This window comes from Kogia breviceps, chromosome 16 (assembly GCF_026419965.1).
Source record: "Kogia breviceps isolate mKogBre1 chromosome 16, mKogBre1 haplotype 1, whole genome shotgun sequence".
In the NCBI taxonomy this organism is placed as follows: Eukaryota; Metazoa; Chordata; class Mammalia; order Artiodactyla; family Physeteridae; genus Kogia; species Kogia breviceps.
The window spans coordinates 22780656-22801618 of NC_081325.1; the positions used below are offsets into that span (position 1 = coordinate 22780656).

Consider the following 20963-nt stretch of genomic DNA (forward strand, 5'->3'; position numbering starts at 1 on the left):
CTCTATGTGTGAATAAGTGTTGCAAAATAGTTATCCAAACTATCCATGGCAGTAGTGATCAAAATGTTTTATTTCTCTTTGGTATCTATTTAACTGGTCAGTCAAAAGCTGTTAAAGAAGTTTTTAAAAGTTATGCAATGCTGCCAGTTTGTTTTATTTGGTATAAATTTTAAGAATAGAAATTCTAGAGGTAATAATATGGAAGCATCTAAATGTCTTAGGAATCTTAAAAGTTTTGGAAACCACATTTGCTAGATTATAACTTGGCCTTTAGTCTTTCTCGGCTATTTGTGAGACCTGTTTTCCCCTCATTTATTATAAATAAACTTTTGTATGTACAGTACTAAAAAGTAAGTTAAAAAGATCAATTTGAGCTAAAATTTCCCTGTAGAGCTCTGAATTCCCATAAACAATTACAGCTTTTTACTCTTGATTTGTTTTTGTTAAAAGTTAATAAGATAGTTGTTACAAACACATATAAATTAAAAAACAACTACTCACTCAACATTTTAGAAAGAACCCAGGGAACTGAAAGTGAGATTTGCTTGGAAATTTAGTTGAACTCTGAACCACAGTACAAACGAGTTTATGGCCTGTGAGGTTATTAGCCTTTTGTTTCCTTTTTGAAGAAGTGATTTAAACTCTTAATCCCGTTAATCTCAAGCTTTGATTAAATTTTAGCTTTGTTCCTTAAAGTGTGCAAAAGAAATGTAAGTGCATTTCTATTCATCTCATGCCACTAAAAGCTATTTAAAAGTGAAACTTTATGTATATTACTGTGAACTGATGTGTTAAACTTTTATTTTGATACATTTTCCTTTCAGATTTTTAAATATTTCGTGTCACAATATGCAATCCTATATTTTTCAGTGTTTATTTTATGGATATTACTATAAGCTAATTTTTTTCTAGAATGACTAATTGTGTAATATTTGTATTATGTGATCATTTGAAAAACTAATAAATATTTTCTCCATAAAAAAATGCACTTACTGATAAATGGCTTATTTTTCTTTCAGGAGTAGAAAATGGAAACTACAACAGTATTTTTAAGTGTATTTTAATTTTATGTGTCTTCCTCTAAGTATTTCTGAATATATATCCTATCCTTGTATATGTTAAACTTTTTTGAGAAAAAAGTTATTTTAAACTGTTGAATTAAAATGATTCTCATTGGGTCACCCAGTGCCCAATGTAGGAAATAGGTGATCTATTTAGTCTATTTTTGCATTTTCCTTATTAGCTTCATCTTAACTTTGTTTCCAGAATTGGATTTTTTTAGATGCCGTTTTTGTATGCCAATTTTGCAAACCATTAAAACTCTTGAGTTAATATCATAAATATCAGGAGTAATATGGTCAAATCTTTTAAAGTGAGATCTTGATAAACAAAGACACTTACAAAATAGCATACAAAAGACAGTTCCTCTATTCAGAAAAAGAATATTTGAAAATAATGGCTGATTGGAGAACTACCCAATTTGTGGGTGCTGTTAATAGGAGAAGAAAATGTTTTATGTTTTAATGTTCTCCTTGAACAAATAATTGTAGAAGGGGAAATCTTAGAGTCTCTTGCTTTTAACCTTATCAAAACAACATGGAAAAGGATAAAATTGGGTTTTAATGAGTCTTGTCTTTATATCTACATCTGGAACAATTTACCTTTCCTATGCAGAGTCTGCTAGAAGCAAGAGGAGATTTCCCTTTTGAGTTGAAGAAAACTCATGAGAAGTGGACTCCTAAAATTTAAAATGAACATTATGATAGGGTCCTAGACAAGATGACAATTTGTGGATTAAAATGAAAGAATTTGGCTCCCTGAAGAAATTATACTCTGAAAAATGAGAATTATAAAAGGAAATTTTGATTTAGAATAGCTACTGTGTTTGGGGGTGGGTGGGAGGGGAGCTAAAATTCTTGGCTTTATTAGTCTGGTAAGTTTGGGAAAGATGAGTAAAGATTGTGTGGATAAAATTTTGTTTTTAGATTTAAAGCTATTAAAAGGTTTACAGACAATGTATTTCTATGGAAGATGGAAGGCTGTATTCAAGCCTTCCAAACTGTATTGAATACAAGTTTCCTTGTATTCAAGGAAACTTGAATACAAAAAAATTTATAAGCCTTAACTATATGTGTATAGAAGGGTAGGGTTGGGGGGGTTAAATGAAAATCTGGCACTGGAAATTTCAAACATACTGTAAAAATAATGGTGAAATGAGAGTTTTAAATAATTTTCATTACATGGACTTTTCCCTACACTGTCAATAGCTTCAAAATAAAAACATTACAGAATGTTGAACATGGCTTTATCTCCGAGGTGTAAGAACATAGACTTATTGTTTCACCATGATTCATGGGATTAGCTATAGGAAAAAGTTTTGTTTTGTTCTTTAGTGAGCAAACAGTTTTTAAACATAGCTTCTATTTTAAAAAAGATAAATGTCACATAAGCAGTGTGACTGCAAAGTACTGACCTTGTAGCTTACTGTAAATATGTGCACTGATCTTACTGTATTTTGCTGTATTTAAACAATTGAGCAAAATGTCAGTGCCTAGATGTCCTAAGTGATTTCTTGATTTTTTAAAATTCAGGTATTTTTATTTCCCATTTAAAAAAATTCACATTAACATAGTCCTGAAATGTGAAAGATATGTTTCCCAAATAAGCACATAGGTGCTCTTTAAAGTTTTTTCCCACTAAATGTACATCTAAGGTAATTAGATCACTGCAGTAAAAAAAACGTTAGGGAACTATGAAGGGTGCATCGGAGTTTTCAGGAATTACGGTCAAAGGGATCTCTACTCAAGAGGTAAGGTGTGGCATAGGTAGAAAAATGTTCAAAATGTGTTCAGTGCAATGTCTGATGATAAAGTAAACTACAACAGATATCCTTTGATTTTCAGACGGATGTGGAATTAGGAAAATAATTTTTCTTAAAAATCTCTCCCAGAGAAGAGCAATGGATAAACCACAAATTTGTTTTTGTATGACTTTGGATTGCATTTAGAAACAAATATTGTACCCTTTTGGTACCTGGCCTGAGTGTATTCCATGGCATCTCCTACCCTTGCTCTCTTAATGTTTATGATCCATATTTAGTTTAGTATTTCTTAAGCCCTGAGAACTGTTAAAATATTGTACTTTGAATGGAAAGTTGAGTACAGATTCTTTGAGGTTGTTGCCTGGCTTCATGTTTGCTGTGTATGCTTGTTTTTGTTAAACGAAACCTAGAATTTAGAAAACAGTAGCTGTACTGAGTAATTTTAACTTCGGTTTGAGAAATTTGAGTTTTATAAACATTCACTTACACTGTAACTCGGGAATCTGTTATATTAAGGATTAAGAAATAATATTGTTGGCTAGTATATAAATTGTTCAGAGAAGAAAGTTATACTGTTATTCTGTAAGGTATATTAAGTAGGTTCAAAGAATCAAGTGTTAGCATAATATGTAGTATATCTAGAAACAAAGGGAAATGCAGCATTCAGTACAGGTGAGCTAGAAAAAGGATTTAGAATTGTTTTCTAGAATTACATTACTAGTATAATTTACTCAATAGATGGCAATATAGAAAACACAGTAACCTTCCATCCTATCTTTTTGATTCTTTTTATAAGGACATCAGCTCGTAGACATTTGGCTTTTATTTAAAATAGTTTGCTGTCTGTTCTGCATTTGCCTTTATGCAGAGCAAATGATCATATTGCTATGATCTAGTGACAGCACTCACTACATCAGTGAGGTAGCTGATTCCATGTTCTGGGATGCTCTGATGGTAAGAAGTTGACCCAGAATATGCTTCCATGTCATTTTTTATTTGAAAATTACCTTAGAAATTAGCTAGGTTAGCATCCGTATCTGTAGAATAAAATAGGTAAAATTTTACATACAAGATAATTGATATCTGGGAACAGTACATGTATTTCTAATATCACATAGTTTGTTAATGGTCTGCTGTAGGATTCAAGTCTCTTGACTCCAGGCTCAGAGATGAGGTACTTTAATTGCCTCATCATGTTAGTCCTAGTTCTGGACAACATAGAACGAGTCTGATGCCCTTCAAATATAATAGCCTTCAGGTATCTTAAGATGGCTGTTATACTCCATCAATTCCAAGCACAAGTGTCCCCCCCCCCCACAGATTAAGCACACCTCTATTTTTTTTTCTCTTATTCATGTAGCATGGTTTTGAAATCCTTAAGAGTTTTGTAGATCTCTGAACATGCTTCAGTTTATTATTCTTCTTAATGTGTGACACTGAACCAACACAGTACGCGCTCAGCCTGTGTTTAGCCCTGTGACTCATACCATTTTGTTTATCCTTACGTATTTAGCCAGTCAGGTGCTCAATTTTACGAGATCCTCTTGGACAAAAGAGTTACATAGTGATATGCAAAAAATTTTGTTTAAAAAAATTAGGCCAGTACAGACTAATGTGCACAGTTCAGAGGAAAAGAAAAAAAAATGGCTCAAGGTAATAGCTAAGATCTTGAGAAAGCAATCAAAAAAGTACCATCTTCATTTCAATTATTGCTTAATTCTGATTCACATAACTATAAATTCTGTATTAAATGGCTTGTGTAATGTAAAATGTTATTTTTCAGGTTGTCCTTAGTAATTTAAGAGGAGCAGGCCCTTTGGAGCTAAACTGTTGACACGGCACTGACATTGAGAAGAAAATGAACTTGTGTTTAGTAACATAATTAAAACTAGAAAGGAAAGTCAGTGCTTCAGTGGAGAAGTTTGAGATACACCCCAAACAGCTGAAGATGGCCCTGGAAGTCTGAGAGTGGGACCAAAATTCTAATGAAAGCACAGTCTTATGTTGCTTCTTGAAATACAGTGCAAATACTCAAGCAACGTTGTTTTGGTATAACAGTGTTTTAAGTTACCAGTTAAATAGCTTTATTCCCCAAAATTTTATATTGAGCTCCAGGAAGACACAAGGTGTTTATTTAATGGTTGCATGTACCTTTAGGGTATACGTACCTTTATTTGAGAAATACTGGTTTGAGACAGGTTGTGTTCTACCTTACGTGAGTTAGAATTTGGGGACAAATGAGGGAGAAAGAAAAGAACAGCCATTTACATGCCTGCTCTGTGCAGCTTTTGCTAGGTGCTTTACATATATTTATCTAATTAGATCCGGTTGACCTATGAGAAAGGTAATTTTTTATTTTACACACAAAGGTGCTGAAACTCACAGGTTACGCCTGCCCAAGGGCACATAATCAAGCAACAAAAATGGCATTTAAAAGATGATTTGTCAAAATCTAAAGAATTCTATCACACCATTGATTGTCAAATATCTTTGCCAAAAAGATTGCATATTCTCAGGAAAATTTCACATAGAACCTCAGTGTTTAAAGTAAGTAAAAGGGATTTTTGATTTAGTATGCATTTTTTGAGAGTAGTTTTAGTTTTACAGAAAAATCGACCAGAAAGTACAGTCCTCCCCCTGCCCCGCCCCCCATTTATACAATTTTCCTTACCATAGTTTGCTCTATTGTTGACATCTTGTGTGGTGTATTTTGTTACAATTAATGAACTAATACTGATGCATCATTATTAGTTGAAATCCATAGTTTACATTAGGGTTCACGCGTGTCATACAGTTCTACAGGTTTTGCCATATACATGATGTCACGTGTCATAATTATAGTGTCATACAGAATAGTTTCACCTGCCTACAAATGGTGTTCCACTTATACTCATCCTTCCCTTCCCACCCCTCCCCACCTCTGGCAATCTGTAGTTTTGTTTTTAGCCTTCTCAGGCTGGTTTCCTTCATTTAGAGATATACAATGTCTTTTTGTGACTTGATAACATGTTTTCATTATTGAATGGTATTCCATCATATAGATTTACCCGTTTGTTTATCCATTCATCTTTGAAGGACATCTTGATTGCTTCCAATTTTTGGCACTTATGAACAAAGTTGCTATAAACATTTATGTATAGGTGTTTGGAGGACAGATTTCAACTCATTTGGAAAACTACCTAGTAGTGAAATTGCTGGATCTTATGGTAAAGCCTATGCTTAGCTTTGTGAGCAACTGCCGAGCTGTCTTCCAAAGTGGCTGGACTATTTCACCTTCCCACCAGCAACGAACCAGAGTTCCTGTTGTCCTGTCTCCTTGTAGGCGTGTGGTGGTGTCAGTGTTTTGGATAGCAGTCCCACTGAGAGGTGTATAGTTGCATCTTACTGTTTTATTTGCAGTTCTCTAATGATACTATTTTCCGTCTGTATATCCTCTTCAGTGAGGTGTCTTTTCAGATCTTTTGCCCATTTAAAAATACAGTTTTCTTTTTGTTGAGTTTTAAAAGTTTTTTGAATGTTTCGGATATCAGTCCTAGAACAGATAAGTGTTTTGCAAGTATTTTCCCGTAGTCTGTGGCTTGTCTTCATTCTCTTAACAGTGTCTCTTAGAGAGCAGAAGTTTAAAGTTTTAATGAAGTCCACTTCATCAGTTTTTTTCTTTAACGGATTGTGCTTTTAGTGCTGTATCTAAGAACTCACTGTCAAACCCATGGTGACCTAGATTTTCTCCTAGGTTATCTTCAGGAAGTTTTACAGTTTTGAGTTTTACCTTTAGGCCTGTGATCCATTGAGTTAACTTTTGTGAAAGGTGTAAGGCCAGTGTTTAGGAAAAGACTGTCCTTTTTCCTTTGTATTTTCTTTGCTCCTTTTTCAAAGATCAGTTGACTATGTTTGGATCTATTTCTGGGCTCTTTATTCCGTTCTATTGGTCTGTTCTTTTGCTGATACTACACTGTGTTGAATACTATCGTTTTTTGGTATGTCTTAAAATTGGGTGTCAAACTTCTGATTTTGTTCTTCAGTGTTGTGCCTACTATTCTAGGTCTTCTACCTTTTCATATAGACTTTAGAATCAATTTGTCTACAAATGACTCGCTGGGGTTTTTATTGGGATTGCATTGGATCTAAAGATCAAGTTGGGAAGAACCGACATCTAACCATATTTAGTCTTCCTATCTGAACATGCAGTTACTCTCCATTTATTTAGATCTTTTTGATTTTTCATCAACATTTTATAGTTTTTCCTCATACAGACACGTTTTCTTAGATTTATACCTAAATTTTTTTTTTTTTGGTGCTAATGCAAATGGTGTATTTTAAATTCTAGTTGTTCATTGCTGATATATAGGAAAACAATTGACTTTACTTGTATCTTGCAACCTTGCTATAGTTGCCTACTAATTGCAGGTGTTTTTTTCCTTGCTTTAGTGACTTTCGGTATACACAGTCATGTCTTCTGGAAACAGACAGTTTTATGTTTTCCTTCTCAGTTTTTATACCTTTCACTTCCTTTGCTTATTGCATTGGCTAGGACTTTCCACAACATTGTTGAATAAGAATGGTGAGAGGGGACTTGCTTGTCTTGTTCATAATATTGGGTGGAAAGCATGTAGTTTCCTACCAATACGTATGATGTTAGCTGTAGGTTTTTTGTAGATATTCTTTATCACATTAAGGAAGTTCTCCTCTAGTTCTGGTTCCTCAAAGGTTTTTTGGTTTGTGTGTTTTTTTTAAAAACCATGAATTGGTGTTGGCTTTTGTCAAATGCTTTTTCTGTATATGTTGATATGATCATGTTTTTTCTTTAGTTGTTAATGTTTCTAATTGATTTTTGAATACTAAATCAGCTTTACATATGTGGAATAAATGGAACTTGGCCATGGTGTATAATTATTTTTTTCTTTTTAAATTAATTAAATTACTTTTTTGGGCTGTGTTGGGTCTTTGTTGCTGTGTGCAGGCTTTCTCTGGTTGCGGTGAGCAGGGGCTACTCTTCGTTGTGGTGTGCAGGCTTCTCATAGCAGTGGCTTCTCTTGTTGCGGAGCATGGGCTCTAGGCACACGGGCTTCAGTAGTTGTGGCATGTGAGCTCAGTAGTTGTGTCAACCCGGCTCTAGAGGGCAGGCTCAGTAGTTGTGGCGCACGGGCTTAGTTGCTCCGCGGCATGTGGGATATTCCCAGCCCAGGGCTCGAACCCGTGTCCCCTGTATTGGCAGGCGGATTCTTAACCACTGTGCCACCAGGGAAGCCCGTGTATAATTCTTTTTACATGTTATTGCATTCAATTTGTTGACATTTTGTCAAGGACTTTTGTATCAAGGTTAATGAGACACTGGTCTGTAATTTTCCTTTCTTGTAATGTATTTGTCTGATTTTGATATTAGACTTGCCTCATAGAATGAGTGAGGAATCATTCTCGTTGTTTCTGTTTTCTGAAAGAGATTGTAGACAATTGGTGTCATTTTATTCAACATTTGGTAGAATTCAACAGTGAAACTATCTGGACTTTGTACTTTCTGCTTGGGAAGGTTATTAATTGTTGATTCAGTTTCTTTAATAGATATAAGCCTTTTCAGTTTGTTTCTTGTGTAAGTTTTGGTAGATTGTATCTTTTAAGGAATTGGTTCATTTCATCTAAGTTATCAAATGTGTGGAGATAGAGTTGTTCATAATACTCCTTACTATCCTTTTAATATCCATGGGATCAGTCGTAGTGGCTCCTCTTTCCTTTGTGATATTAGTGGTTTGTGTCTTCTTTCATTTTGTTAACCCAGCTAGAGATTTATCAATTTTATTGATAAAATAACCAGACTTTTTTGTTGATTTTTCTGTTTTACTGTTTTCAGTTTCATTGACTTCTCTTATTTTTATTTCTTTTCTTCTGCTTGCCTTAGGTTTATGTCGCTCTTCTTTCTAAGCACTGTTTTTGCTGTATCCCAGAGTTTTGATAAATTCTTTTTTTTTTTGATAAATTCTTTTTTCATGTTCTTTTAGTTTGAAATATTTAAAACTTTCTTTTGAGACTTTTGAAACCAATTTATTATTTAGAGGTGTTGTTTAATTTCTAACTATTTAGGGTTTTTTTATTTATCTGTAAATGTTTGGTATCTTACTAATTTTAGTTTAATTCCCTTGTGTCTGAGAGCGTACTTTTAGTATGCTTTCTATTCTTTTAAAAGTTTGTGGTGTGTTTTATGGCCCTTAATCTTGGTGAATTCTCCATGTGAGCTTGAGAAGGTATATTTTTTTGTTGTTTGATGAAGTAGTCTTTAGATGTCGGTTAGATCCAGTTGATTGATGGTGCTGTTCAGTTCAACTGTCTTTACTGATTTTCTGCCTGCTGGATCTGTCAGTTACTGGTGGAGTGGTGTTGAAGTCTTTTAAGTATAATAGTGGATTCATCAATTTCTCATTTCAGTTCTGTCAGTTTTTGGCTCACATATATTGATGCTCTGTTGTTAAGCAAACATACATTAAGGATTGTTATATCTTCATGGAGACTTGACTCCTTCATTGTTTCGTAATGCCCCTCTTTATCCCTGATAACTTTTCCTTGTTCTGAAGTCTGGTTTTCCTGAAATTAATGTGGTTATTCTAGCTTTCTTTTAATTAGTATTATCACAGTATCTTTCTTATCCCTTTACTTTTAATCTACCTGTATCTTTGTATTTAATGTGAGTTTTTTATAAACAACATACAGTTAGGTCTTTTTTTTCTTTAATCCATTTGACAGCCTCTGTCTTTTAATTGGTATATTTCAACCATTTACGTTTAAAGCAATATTGATATAGTTGGATTTATATCTATCTTGTTTGTAACTTTTCTATTCTTTGCCTTTGTCCTTTTAAAATTTATTTTGCCTTACACTCTATTTCTGTCTTTTTTGATATTAAGTATAATTCCAATTTAGTTTGAGTCCTAACATTTACACATAGTGGTGCTTTGCTAGGTGCCTTCTAAAAGCATTTCACTACTTTAATTTGATTCATTTAATTCTCTTGAGCATCCACTTACCAAATTTCATGCATCTCCCAAGCATTGGAGATATTGAGATGCTTCTACCCCCACACCCCTCTTTTCAAAGGCTTTTTCCCATTGTTGTCTAGAGCCTGGATCTATCTTTTGTATCTTGTCAAGGATTTTGTGGCTTTAGTATTTTCTATGAGCAAATTTCCCTCTCTACTGGATCATTCCCATCACCATCTAATTATGCTGTCATATGTTATCTTAAGAAAAGGAAGTGGGACTTTCCTGGCAGTCCCGTGGTTAAGACTCTGCACTTCCAATGCAGGGGATGTGGGTTCGATCCCTGGTTGGGGGAACTAAGATCCTGCATGTCATGCGGTGTGGCCAAAAGAGAAAAAAAAAGAGAAAAAAAAGAAAAGGAATCCAACTTGACCTTTTCTTCACCCGCTAACTTGTACTGCAGTCTCTACTCACATTTATTACCAAGAATTGTCTACTCATATTGTTACAATTTCTCAAATTTTATTTACTTCTCAGTCTATCCCGACGTGGCTTTTGCATCTCCTACCAATGTGACTGCTCTTATCAAAGTTACCCAGGTCCTCCCTGTTGCCAGATCCACTGGATGCTTACCTGTGCCTTCTGACCTCTTAGCAGAATTCAGTGTAGTTGAACACTCCTACCTTCTGAAATGCCTTCCCAGTCCTTGAGTCTTTACTCTCACCTCTTCTTCCTTTATACTTAGATGATTTTATCCATGGCTTAATACTTTTTCTTTTTTTAACTCCCCCAGTTTTTATCCCCTGCCCAACCACCTCCTCAAAGCTCCAGTCTTGATATCCACTTGGATATCAAGTGGATTAATTAAACTACTTAAATTAAAATTAAAATTAAAAAACATGTCCAACCTTGGACTATTTTTCTCTTCATCTCAGTGCAGAATCATGATGTTCATCTCATTATGTGAAAAACCATGGAGTAGTCTCTTCCTCACCTCCCATAAATAATCTATTTGTTTTTCGTTAGTCCAGTTGTTTGTTTTGGGACTTTTTTTTTTTTTTTGATGTTGTTACTATTGTTTACAGCAGTTTTAGGTTTATAGAAAAATTGACCAGAAAGTACAGAGAGTTTCTATATTGATTCCCCTTCCCTTGTTTCCCTTGCTACCATCTTGCATTAGTTTGGTACGTTTGTTGTAGTTGAACCGTTTTGATACATTAAAGTCCATAGTTTACATTTGGGTTCACTATTTGTGTCAACAGTTCTATGGGTTTTGCTAAATGTGTAATTTCATGTATCCACCATTAGGATATTTTATCACCTCCTCATTTCCCTGGCACCCACTGATGTTTTTACTGTCTCTCTAGTTTTGTCCGTCTCCGGATGTCATATAGTTGGAATCATACAGTATGTAGCCTTTTCTGCTGGTTTCTTTCACTTAGCAATAAGCAGTTAAGGATTGTCCTTATCTTTTTGTGGCTTGATAGCACATTTCTTTTTATTACGGTATAGATCTGCCACAGTTTGTCCTTCACCTATTGAAGGACATCTTGGTTGCTTCCAATTTTTGGCACTTACGAGTAAAGAAAGCTACTGTAAACATTTGTGTGCAGGTGTTTTGAGGATGTAAGTTCTCAGTGCATTTGGAAAAATACCTAGTAGTGCAACTGCTGGATCTTAAACGGTAAGCCTATGCTTAGATTTGTAAGAAACCACCGAACTGTATTCCAAAGTGGCTGTCCCATTTTGCATTCCCACCAGCAGTAAATGAGAATTCCTGTTGTTCTACATCCTTGCCAGTGTTTGGTGTTGTCAGTGTTTTGAATTGTAGCCACTTTGATAGATGTGTGGTGGTATCTCACTGTTTTAATTTGCAGTCCCCTAATGGCATGATATTGAGCATCTTTTCATATGCTTATTTTCCATCTCTATATCCTCTTCGGTGTTGAGATAAGGCCAGTGTTTAGATTGATGTATCTTTTTCCCAATGTAGATGTTTATTTGTTCTAACACCGTTTTTTGCAAAGACTGTCCTTTCACCTTTGAATTGCCTTTACTCCTTTTTCAAAGATCAGATCTACCTCCTAAATCTCTCTCAAACCTGTCCAACTTCTCACCATTTCCATCTACCAACTTCTGTTCTAGGCTACCATCATCCCTCGCCTGAACTATTGCAGTAGGCCTCGCTGGTCTCCTTGTTTTACCTCTTGACTTATATGTTCTTCATAGAATAGGATTTATAATGATTTTAAAGTATAAATAAAATCGTAACTGTTTCCTGCTGAATACTCAGTGCTTTTCTTTGTAAAAACTATAAAATCCAAATTCTTTATCATGGCCTGTGATCTCACCTCCAACTTTACCCTTATTCCTGCTCTCCAGCCAACCTTGGGTTTATTTCATTTAGTCTCTAAATTGTTTATCCCCTATCTTAGGGGATTCCCAGTGACTGGAATGCCCCTTCTTCTGCTTTTAGGTCTCAGCTTAAATGTTCCCTTTTCAGAGATGCCTTCCCTAGTCCCTAGAGCTAAACATCCAGTTCTACATCTTGACCTCCATTCTCTGATATTGATTCCTTCCTAGTATTTTTCTCAGTTTAAAAGCATATATTGTTTATCGATTTATTGCCTGACTTCCTGAGACCAGGGATCACGTCTGTCTTGTTTATACTGTTTCTTAGCACCTGGCAGAGTAGCTGTCACACAGTAGGCACTGAACAAATATTTCAGTGAGGAAGACGTAGGCGGCGTTTGCGATGCCCACATCTAGTGAGGGAGATCCACACACGAATAGGTGACTTGCGATGCCACTTTAATGCTGTTGGATAGTTGTCATAGTCCTGGAAAATAAGCAGTAGAAGACTAAAAAAAGAAAAAATCTTTGGGATTCTTTCTCAGTAGTGTGAAGTAGTGATTACAGAGGTCAATTTATAAAGTCTTACTACCTAGGCTTATTTATGAAGCCTTACTGCCTAGGCCACAAATAGAGTTAATATTATTTAATAATGGAGTCAACATAACTTTCATCCAAGCAGCACATGGCTTAGGATATTAAGTGTTCCAGAAACCATCAATCTGTACTGACAGTATGGTGCTTTTAGGGACAGTCTCAAGCCCACCAAGAGATGGTCCGGCACATAGAGTCAGTGTTTGGTTTTGAGTACTCAGTGCTGCCATTCACCCTGGGCAAGTTGTTTAACCTCTGTGTGCATCAGTTTCCTCATTTGTGAAGGAGCTAATAAACATACTTACTGCACAGGGTTGTTTTGAGGATTAAATAGACTAACCTATATAAAGCATTTTTCCATGTGCCAGATAATGAAATAAACATAAAACTGTTTCCGTCATTTAACTAAAATTTTATTACTTTAGAATACACTTACATTGAGTAATATGCAGCTTTCTCAACAGATACCTCCCTTCCTACTTTAAAGAGAAAGACTTCATTCTGATGCCAAACATGAATCTTACCTTTGCAGCACCCATCCTTTTTATCCTCTACCTGTGCTCTACGTTACATTGCCTCTGCTTTCTCAGATGCCTTAAAGAAACTCAGATGATTTTTAAATTCCTTTTCATAATTCTTCCTTTCAACTAGATCTTTCTCATATGCACAAAAACATGTTCAAGTGTCTCCAATTTAAAAAGAATGGTATCTGACTGTAGGCACTGCCCCACCTCTTCCTGTATGTATGCAAACTTAACATTCTCTATAACATTCTCTCCATTTCTTTCAATGCCACTCACTTCTCAGTCTACCCCAAGCTTGTTTCTATCTCTTAACTTCATTGAAATAATACTGTTGAGGTGATCAGTGACCTTATCACTGAATCAAACAGACCGTTTTCATACCTTGTCATACGTGTGCTCTCAGCATTCAACGTGATCGATGGTATTCACCTCTTCTGACATTTCGGACTCTTTGAGTCTTCACTCTGATTTCCTCATATCTCTCTGGCTGGTCTGTATTGCAGACCCATTCTCTACCCGGGCTTTACTTTACGTGTTGGAGTTTCTAAGGCTGTTTCCTCAGTCGTTATCTCTTAGTTCTTTCCGTCTCTATCCATACTCTAAGACAAATTACCTTTATACTGATGACTCAAGTTCAATAATAACTGGTCCAGCTTTAGAGATCGAACCACCTACTTGGCATCTCTTTTCCTTTCTGTGTGCCCCAAGGGCACTTCAAACATGTTTTATGAATTTATGATCTTTCCCCCCTCAAATGTGGTCTTCCTTTAGCGTTCCCCAGTTTAGTGACTATCAAAGTTATGCATGCTGGAATCCTAGGTAACATCCTGCATATGTGTATTCCTCACACCTCCTTTACCCCATCTGTCGTCCAGTCCTGTTGATTTTTGTGTCTGAAATCTCAGTGACCTACTTCTCTGTTGTCAGTGTCCTGGCTTAGTCTATTATTTCCTAACTTGAACCATAAGAGTTCTAATTGGTCTCCTTGTATCCATCCTTGTGCCAATCAAATTCATTCTCCACAGTACAGCCAGAGTGATGTGTCTCAAGATACGAGTTTGATTGATATTATACCTTTATATATATTATACCTTTAATTAAAACAATCAGCTGCTTCCTGTTGCTCTTAGTTAGAATCCACGGGTAGAATAGAGACAAAAATCCTTAATATCATTTGTGAAACCCGGAAAGACTAGGTTCTTATTTACCTCTCTGCTCTCACCCTTGGCCACGTCTTACTGTTTTTACCCTGTCTCTCCCTCACCCTTTTTGCCTTAGCTGGGTGGTCATTTCCTTACCTCAGGAACACCTCGGATGTGCTTGAACAGGTTAGATCACCATCTGTTTGCCCTCATAGTGCCATGTACCTATTGTATCAATGCTTACAGTTTCACATTTTGGCGTGCCCTCTCTCCCTCTAGCTAAAAGTCCCTAAGAGACCAAGGATCTTGTTTGCTTTTGCTTACCATTTGCCAGTACTTTGCACAGGAACTGGCTTGTACCCTTCATTTCATCAACTCTTAAGATGCCACCTTTAGTTTTCTTCTACTAAGGAATAAAAAAAAGGAAGGAAAGTAATCAGTGGAAGGTAAGCTCACAAGAATGTTATTGAAAGAATTTTCTGTAAAAGCTGAATTAACTTGAACTGTTATATTTTCTGCCAGCCCCCTGCCTTTCTTGGATGATAAAAGAATGTAATTTGAGAAAAATATCCTAGAGTTTATTTTTCTAGACTCTGCTACTGTACGAAAATAATTGGCACTTAATCATGGTTCCATTATTCAGGGCTTCCGAAACGGAGAAATTAGATTTGTTTCTAACTTTGGAAATAAAATATTCAAGCTAGTTTTGATTTGTCTTTAAATGCAGGTTTGATGACTTCCTGAACTCCCAAGTGATGCTGACTTGTGATCGTCTCTGGGAAAGGGATATTTAGTGAGAATTTGAGTTTAAGAACAATACTTAAAAAAAAAATGTACGGTGATGTGAAGTGAATCTCGTTTGTCTAGCTCCTTTCATTAATTTGCTCTTTTTCTCTCATACTTTCGTTCTTACAGGAAGATACGCACTGTCAGCATTTCTGTTTCCATTCCTCAGTTCATGAGGTTCTTTCTCTGCACCGTTCCTATAGTGGGCCCAAGGGGTCGTTTCTATGAGACTTAATTTTTGCCTTGCCTCAGTTTACACTTTGTGTTAGAGAAATTTAGAATGGAAAAACTCAGTTTGCCATTTAACATTGTATGTTTCTCAAAGGAAACTTTAAAAATCTATCAAAAACACTTTATAGTTTTAAGGCCTGTTCTTCTAGATTCTGAGTAATAAAACACTCCTGGTAGCCTGGCATTTGGTAGTTGGAATAAACGAATCCCTTCAGCCTTTTGCAATCACTTAAAATACTCATTAACTGTGAGTCATTGTTTTGCGATAATGTACATTATATTCTTTTTGTTTTTCTTGCTTGAATTGCCCGGCATTCTTTAGAATAGCTCGGTGCCACTTGTGAGCTTAGCGTACATTTTTATTTGAAAAATTGAGTGCTGCCAAAGAACGTTGCAGGACAACAACTATTTATTCCCTTCCAATCAAGTTGTCTTTTTGTAGAGCAAAAAGTACAGCGCAGTATAGAACTTTTTTTTCTTGCTGAGGTACTGGTAAGTTTGAGACAATGAATATGTCTGAACTAATAGGGAATTAACTACCTTGGACATCTTAAGAGCTTATAAACAAATTTCTTCGCTAAGAATGCTACTGCATCTCTTTATTTTCAAAATTAAATTTATAATAGTCCTTTGGAAGCAGAGAATAATCTTCATATTTAAAAGTCAGTCACTATTATCACATTAATTAAAATATATTTGTATAAAATAGCTTATGAAATACTTCCTAAAATTTCTAGTTTGAACTATAAGGACTCAGTCATTTTTTTCATAAGTAATTTAAACCATTTTAAATATGTCGTCCCCTTTTTAAGTCGGTGGCATTCTACTATTCTAAATATAAGCCTTTTCTTCATGGAAAACGTGACTTAATAATGAACTCTTGTACTTTGCAATATTGTCTTTAAAATGTCATTAAAAACAATCTTGTCATGGCTATCAGGTTTTTAACAGTGATCAGCTTTGCTTCCACTTTCACATGAACCAGAGCTTTGCTGTTTTAGTTGCCTAATTCAGTGCGTTAAAGACAAAAACAAACCAGTAACCCCCTCCTCCCAGTTACCTTCTTTGTTCTCTGAACTCTTGGTATTGGTGGTAGATGTAGGACTATTCGAATGAAGATACATTTTATGCATGTTTTCTAATTAAGTAGTCTAAATTCTGAAACCTTTATTTAGATATATTCATCTCCCTATAATACAGTTTCTTAATAGGTCTATATCGGTATTGCCAAGTTTAGATTACCTTTTTCATTAGTCTACTAAATATGTCAGGTTACCTATAATGAAGAGGAAGTTATCCTAAAGGATTTAACACCTCTTTTACATTCTTGGAAATGTATTCAATTGTGACATGAGGACTCCACTAGGAATGGAGATATTTATATGTAAATTCTATCTTGATAATTTTTCAGTGAAAAATTGGATACTAACTGGCTCTGCTTTTGAGCTTCATTTTCTTTTTTTTTTTGAATTTATTGTTTTATACAGCAGGTTCTTATTAGTTATCTATTTTATACACATTAGTGTGTATATATATATATGTCAATTGGGCTTCATTTTATTTTCTATTCAAGTTTGGCTTCTTGATAGGAAATGGGGCATCAAATTTGTTACATAAATTAGTTTTTTATTGTTCACCTCTATATTATAATCAAAAGTTTTTTTAAGCTCACCCCTAATATAAGTATGCATTTTGAGTGTGCAGATATGAGAGGTTTTTTAGATCACTCTCAACATTTCAGTACAAATTACAAAATGGTGAGGATGTTTCTAAACATCTGTAACATGCTTCATAAGTTTTAAAAATCTTGTTTAATCTCTTTGACAGCAATATGGATCGGATTCCATGGTCAGTTTATTTTGATGCTTTTTAAATGGCTGTCAGAGATGGTTCACAAAGATACATAGATTCAAATGGCAGTGATTCCTAAATCATGACACTAAGATTTTAATACCATCCAGCAGTTATGCAGAGGTTTTGGTGATATTTGGCTGGCCCCTAATAGTCTTGCACCTAATGGGAAGGATTTTAATTTCCATCATTTTAAGAAATGGATTAGAAACCTGATGTGCTTCTTCTGGAACATTTTGAAAGGGGTTAAATATTCTGTTTCCAAGCTTTTGGGTGTTCCAAGCTTTTAAATGAGAGGTTTTTAAAAATTACTCTCTCAACATTTTGAGTACCAATCACAAAATGATGGAGCTGTTTTGAAACATCCATCTTTAAAATTCCCATAGAAGTTACTCCCCCAAAGCAGTCTTTCTCTCATGAACTGTTGGAACATTCCCTTTACAAGTTCAGTGTGTTTGTTTTGAAGATTGTGCTTGGTGGCTTAACATCTTGTCATCACAGAAAATCTCAGCAAATTGTGAATGTTTTTCTTTTTGTAAAAGAAAAAATCCATAGCCCATCTTTTAAGTTCAACAATTCTTTTACATTCTTTACAGTAGATAGCTAGCAAGCCTAATAGAGGAAAAAGAATTTTTAGCTGTTCCCTATCTCATTAAAAATACCCTAATGATTCTTCTACTTTAAAGGTTTTTTTTTTAAAAAAAATAAAATCAACCACATTGATGATACTAGTGCACACTTCATATTTCAACTCCTTTGCTGCAATAACTTGCCTGTACGGAATGATTCATTGATTTTTCACATGAGTTGCTATCTGATTTATCTGACAATCCCTTTTCTAGTTAAAGCAGCTGCTCCATCAGAAGTTACACATAAAATTTATAAACGAAGAAATTTGCTGTGGAGAGTACATCTTCTCCAGTAAAACTTTTCTTTAATTCTTCATATACACAAAAACACAATGTTTTATATTGGAAACAGAATGTCGCAAATAGCATAGGCTGAGACGTGTAAGAAATGTGTCTTTTTATCTTATATCCAACCTTTTGGACTACATAATTTGCTCCAGTACTTCTTTCTTCAAACATTATGCAATCTTTCCTATAATTCTGGCAGTGTTTCTACTGATTGAGGGTTGCATTTTAATTTGTTACTATGCTGTTTTTTTTTTTTTTTTTTTTTTTAAATATTTACTCATGTTTGCCATAGGAAGAGCAAAGTATTTTCCTAATGTGACATGACTGTTTGTTAGGAATATTTTGTGAGTGTTGTAAAATGTTGAGCAAATTGGATTGAGTATTGAATGGCTTAAAACATGTTGTTAAAAAATATAGATATTTTATATTCTGGATGTTCAATTTTTAGATATCTTGCTAACAGTGATGGCTTCATACTCATTAATTATCAAAGCACAATATATATTTAGGACTGTGATTGCCTGGTGGTGGACATACATATTTCAGATGAATTCTTGATAGTTTTGTGGGGCTTCTTTTTTTGTAGATCTGATTAGCATGATGCATTTGTCAACTTGCAGTTGATAGGGTGTTCGTGCTAGGAGAAGTATTCAGCTATGCCATTTTCCTTTTATTTGCTCGTGTTTGGGTTATTAATATCATCCTAATCCTATATTCCTTTGCAGGAATATTTTAAAGCCATTTCTCCATTTGGTGTGGGTTATTTAGTTAATAAAACTCACTTAATCAGATGCCCCATAAACTGCGGTAAAATTTAAAACATTGAAAGTGATCAAGTAAAAGTGCTACTAAAAATTCCTCTACCTTTGTGGAAATACCACTGAGGAAACCTTAACTGGAACACAGCTTGAGCACTAATGGATGAGACCATCTGACCAAGGTTTAGATCCAGGGAGCCAGTGTCAATTTACATATTAAATATCAGCACAGCTCAGTGTCTTACTTAACTTTTTAAAATTAAAATTTTTTTAAATATATTTTCTTCCTGTACCGGATATCAATAGATTGTCTTTTATACTGTTATGGAGTTTACTAAAGTACGATTTTAAAAATTGGGTTTTTCTTTCTCATAGTCCTTCAAGATTAAACTAATTTGCATGTCAATTAAAATAAATGTCAGCCTCATTTAACAGTTCACGATTTTTTCCATCACCTTATTTCCCTCAAAGTTTTTCATTTCCGAGGTTATTGAACTCCTTCTGAATTAGACCTTGTAGGGTCTTAGATAAATATTAAAGCAAGGTTTGATGAACCCTTGATACTTTGATAGCTAGATGTTACAGTTAGGACTGTCCATGAATTAAATAAGCAATCTGTTTTTAACTTTACCCTTTTGAGGGGGATGAGACAATTTGTTTACTTAGAAATACTCTCTGAATTAACATATAATTTGTTTACCTCCACTTTGGAGCAGGATATTCGTTTTCTTCTGGGATATTTAACTTCATTCTTTGTCAAAACTCCTTTTGAATATGTTGACATATTCATGAGATTGATTTAATTTGTAGACACTTAAAGAAAATAACAGCATTAGGCTGGAAAATACTTTAAAACGCTCAGGTTTTGATAGATCCTGCACACTTATAGATTTTAATGTTCCTGCACAATTTCAGTGTAAAATTAATGCTTATTTTCTGTTATTGATGTGTCTTAGAAATTACAGGGTTTTAATAAGTTCTTCCAGGAAATTTTCTGGTTTATGCTCACTGTTCATTTTCTCCAGTTTTTCCTTAATTTAGTGAGTATGAAATAATTTAATTTTTGTTACAGTAACAATGACGTTACCATTGCTCACCTGTTTTTTGGATGTAATGGTCATAGATAAGTTCACACTGTGTAAGAAAATAAATATTAGTTTGTGAAATGGGCCATAGCACATGATGAATTAAGTTTTGAAAATTAGCTTCCATATCAGTTGTTACCTCTAATGACTGAAAGGGGTGTGTGTGTGTGTGGTGTGTATTTTACACACAGTCTGGATCTAATTATATATTATACATATACATGTATTTGTGTTAGCACACAGACACATGCATACATGTGTATACGTGTGTATAAACACTTCATTGATCTCTTGACTAGAAGGGAGCATGGTAGATCAGACAGTGTAATTTCAGGTGGTTTTTATTTTTTTAAAATTTATTTTTATTTTTGGCTGCCTTGGTCTTCTTTGCTGTGCGCAGGCTTTCTCTAGTTGCGGAGAGCGGGGGCTACTTTTCATTGCAGTGCGTGGGCTTCTCACTGTGGTGGCTTCTCATTGCAGAGCACGGGCTCTAGGCGCGTGGGCTTCAGTAGTTGTAGCACATGGGCTCAGTAGTTGCGGCTCTCAGGCTCTAGAGCGCAGGCTCAGTGGTTGTGGCTCACAGGCTTAGTTGCTCCACAGCATGTGGGATCTTCCCGGACCAGGGCTCGAACCCGTGTTCCCTGCATTGGCAGGCAGATTCTTAACCACTGCGCCACCAGGGAAGCCCTAGGTTGTGTTTTTAGGTTACTGGAGGCAAAAGGGCCTTGACTCTACTTTCACTAGCAGTGTGTGAGTGTATTCATTTCCCTCACCCAGATTATTATTGTTTACCTTTTTTTGCTAATTTTCTAATTTGATTTGTTTTAATTTGTGCTTTGATTATTAATGAAGATAAACATGTTAAAAGTACAATTATATTTATTCTTTTGAGTATCTTCTTTTTTTCCTCTTTTAGTTCTAGTAATTAATTCACTGA

At 35.0% G+C, this 20963-nt stretch overlaps 1 protein-coding gene across 3 annotated transcripts in view; it reads left to right on the plus strand.

Annotated features, from left to right (window-relative positions):
* The window catches only part of TSC22D1 (TSC22 domain family member 1), a 116784-nt gene that overhangs the window by 34374 nt on the left and 61447 nt on the right, over nucleotides 1-20963 (plus strand). The window lies entirely within an intron of this gene.